Here is a 4,107-nt window from a genome sequence, read left to right as displayed (position 1 = left end):
GAGGGACCCACAAGGTCGTAGCATTGTGCTCCAAGGAATATAAACAGCACGTTCCCTCCCTAACTCTTGGCAGAAAAATCCTCATGGTGATACAGATGCTGCCATGGTCTGCAGCAGAATTTGGTGTTGACTTACTTTTCCATGCAAATTGCTTGTACATTTATCACACCACGCCTTAACCCTTCCTTTAAAAAAAGTTTGTTTCTGCAGTGTAAAATGAAAATGTGTAGACTAATATTCCAGGCTATGGCAAAGTTTATCAGGTGTTGAGCTCAGAAAATGAGAGTTATGTTGCCGAGAGCATCTTCCTTCCAGCCTGCTGTGTTACCAGAGCAATTACAGAGGAGCTGTGAGAGCCCTGACTTCACATCTCCCGATGAGCCCGCATAAAGTCTCAGTCAAGATATTTGGTAAAACTCTTCTAGCAATTTTTTTTGCTTGATTTGGTAAATGAAGGAAAGCACGTGTTAATAAAACTACAGTGGGGAGCCAACCAAGCACATGTCCAACTGAACACACAACTCAAAATTGGCAGCGAGCGGGGCTTGGCAAGAAGGCCGAGAGCCGTCCGTACCCCCCGCCATCGGGATCTGGGGCAGTTTTCATGTTTGCGGTCTCCTGTAGTGCAGATGAGAGGATGCAGAGAGAGGCCCCGCTGAAGCCAGGACACACAAAGATCTCCTAGATCTCTGAATCTAGTCCTCCAATCCTTCTGGCAATGAATTCATATTCAAGTAAAAACAGAAGTTGATGAACGAGAAGGGATGAAGAACCTCAAGGGGCAACCTGGTGTAATCTGGTTTGTACTCCACTAAACAGCAACTACCTGAAACCTCTTCCAAAGGTCTCCAAGGCACACACCCCAATGCACTCCTCTGAGAGGCTGAAACAACCGAAAAAAATGAAATCCCTTCCTCCAAACACTTACTTACCTGCGGGATTAAGGACGAGGTTAGTGTCATGCTTTAGACAGAGCAGAACAAGAACAAAAACCCCCTAACCAGTGAAAGTCCCAGCGGAACAGCCAGATGCAGGTTGTCAGGAGAGAACACGGAGCAGGGAAGCTTCTCCCCGGTGAGGCCCGTGAGCGCTTCACCGCCCGCTCTCGCTGCTGGTGCCGCTCGGGGCACCGCCAGGCTGGTGGGACCGGGCCGTCGGGCGTGCACCGTCACCGAGGAGAAGCTTCCCTGCTCCGTGTTCTCTCCTGACAACCTGCATCTGGCTGTTCCGCTGGGACTTTCACTGGTTAGGGGGTTTTTGTTCTTGTTCTGCTCTGTCTAAAGCATGACACTAACCTCGTCCTTAATCCCGCAGGTAAGTAAGTGTTTGGAGGAAGGGATTTCATTTTTTTCGGTTGTTTCAGCCTCTCAGAGGAGTGCATTGGGGTGTGTGCCTTGGAGACCTTTGGAAGAGGTTTCAGGTAGTTGCTGTTTAGTGGAGTACAAACCAGATTACACCAGGTTGCCCCTTGAGGTTCTTCATCCCTTCTCGTTCATCAACTTCTGTTTTTACTTGAATATGAATTCATTGCCAGAAGGATTGGAGGACTAGATTCAGAGATCTAGGAGATCTTTGTGTGTCCTGGCTTCAGCGGGGCCTCTCTCTGCATCCTCTCATCTGCACTACAGGAGACCGCAAACATGAAAACTGCCCCAGATCCCGATGGCGGGGGGTACGGACGGCTCTCGGCCTTCTTGCCAAGCCCCGCTCGCTGCCAATTTTGAGTTGTGTGTTCAGTTGGACATGTGCTTGGTTGGCTCCCCACTGTAGTTTTATTAACACGTGCTTTCCTTCATTTACCAAATCAAGCAAAAAAAATTGCTAGAAGAGTTTTACCAAATATCTTGACTGAGACTTTATGCGGGCTCATCGGGAGATGTGAAGTCAGGGCTCTCACAGCTCCTCTGTAATTGCTCTGGTAACACAGCAGGCTGGAAGGAAGATGCTCTCGGCAACATAACTCTCATTTTCTGAGCTCAACACCTGATAAACTTTGCCATAGCCTGGAATATTAGTCTACACATTTTCATTTTACACTGCAGAAACAAACTTTTTTTAAAGGAAGGGTTAAGGCGTGGTGTGATAAATGTACAAGCAATTTGCATGGAAAAGTAAGTCAACACCAAATTCTGCTGCAGACCATGGCAGCATCTGTATCACCATGAGGATTTTTCTGCCAAGAGTTAGGGAGGGAACGTGCTGTTTATATTCCTTGGAGCACAATGCTACGACCTTGTGGGTCCCTCACAACCATGTCGCGATACAGCACACACCTAACCTGATCATTAACTCTCACAACTTTCTGGCAACGCCAAGACTTACGAACTAACTGTAACTGTGGGTTTGTGACAAGTTGACATTGACTGTGTTCTTACCTTGCTTAGCAAACTTAAGACTCCGGTGGTATCAATATGTACACAGACCTGAATGAGAGACTAAAGCCTTACCCCTGCAAATTTTCATGTTGAATATTGAGCACATGATTTACCCTTTTAAACATAACTGCTTTCATTTTTAAATACAAAAATTGCAGGGTCTGAGCCCATCAGAGAATACAAAAGCTGAGCAATATGTCTAAAACTAGTTTTGTTCTATAAAGATGTGCAGTTCTTATACAATCTGCATTTCAATAAAAGCTATAATATTGTTGTTATGATGTGATACATAGTTCTGGTACAAGAATGAAATATTCTGTATTTCATCATTACAACTTTTTTTAAACAGTGTAACCTTGTAAACTGTAAATGTATTTAAATGCATATATTTTGCAAGAAATCTACCAAAGTTGGCTTGTTACATGGTTTGGTGCCTTTATTTGTCTTATGGTTACTTTATTTTTATTTTAAATTATAATACCCAACCGTATTTGTCACCCAGCCCATAGACACTACACACTCACTCAGCTCTCTTGTGTCTAACAAATGAGTCAACTGATACCAGCCCAAATCCTGGACCTCACTTTCTTTTGTCTCCAATTAAAGAACTAAAAGCCAACCCTCACTGACAAACACCCCTGCGTGTATCTGTAATGCAGAGCCTTTAGAAGTGCTGCAGGGTTTGGGCTCCAACCAAAAGATGAAATCTTTCTGGGCAGTGCATTGCTAGCATTTAAAATCAAATCAAAAGTGGTGACTTGGGAGAGGGAGGGAAACCCACACCTTAGAAAGGAATTTTTTTTAACAAGCCAAATTTCTTGATGTGTAGCTTTGTGTCGCAGCAGGGCTGGATCCTCTTATATCCAAAATCTGAAACAATTACACAATAAAACCTCTTGGAAGAAGCCAGCGCTAACTGTGTATGTGCTGGTAAACATCATGTCATCCTACCAAAAACATAACCTGTTGCTGATGTAACAAGGTTTTGCTGAGGTCAGTGGGGCAGTGCCCAACAATACTAGCAGGAAGTGGGGCCCATTTTTAAAAATATTTTTATATTTTATCTCATCCTTCAGTATACTTACTTGTTGCTGTGCTTTAAAAAAATAACCCGAGAGAAGTCACTGGCTTCAGGGTAAAAGTCTAAGTTGGTATTTTCTATGTTTTGTTTTCCAAGAGCAAAGACCTAGTCCTGAACTGTAAGACTTGGAAGTGCTCAGGTTCAGACCTGAACCTCATCCCAAAGAAAAAGAGAAATCTATAGCACTTGTTTACTAGTTTTGTTTTGTATTTATGATTTCACATAAAAATAAAAACATCTAAACCAATCCCTGAACAGGGTTACTGTGTTTTGTGAAAGGCACTGGATTGTTTGGGCTTAGGAAGATGGGGTGTGACATCAGGGCCCAAAAGGCTACCTTCACCTGGGCTACCTCTGGTGGGATTGCTGGGTCACCTCTGGGGAAGGAGGAAGGACCCTCCCTTGCAGAGCTGTCAGTATCTCAGCTCTCCACTGAAGCCTCAGACAAAAGAGCAAGGAGCAGCGGTTGGTCTTGTGATGTGAGCACATTAGGAAGTGGAGTGTGAGTCCCAACTATTTTGAGAACAGCTCTAAGCATGAAGCTTTTTAAGCTTTCAATTCCTACACGTTTAAAAGGAAAAAAAACACTCACTGCAGCTTGGATAAGCACCAACCTGACCCGATACCCTAATTCTTTCTGCCACCCATTTT

The sequence above is a fragment of the Athene cunicularia genome, assembly GCF_003259725.1.
Source record: "Athene cunicularia isolate RWA chromosome 15 unlocalized genomic scaffold, athCun1 chr15_part1, whole genome shotgun sequence".
Classification (NCBI taxonomy): Eukaryota; Metazoa; Chordata; class Aves; order Strigiformes; family Strigidae; genus Athene; species Athene cunicularia.
Note: the sequence above shows the minus strand (reverse complement) of the source record.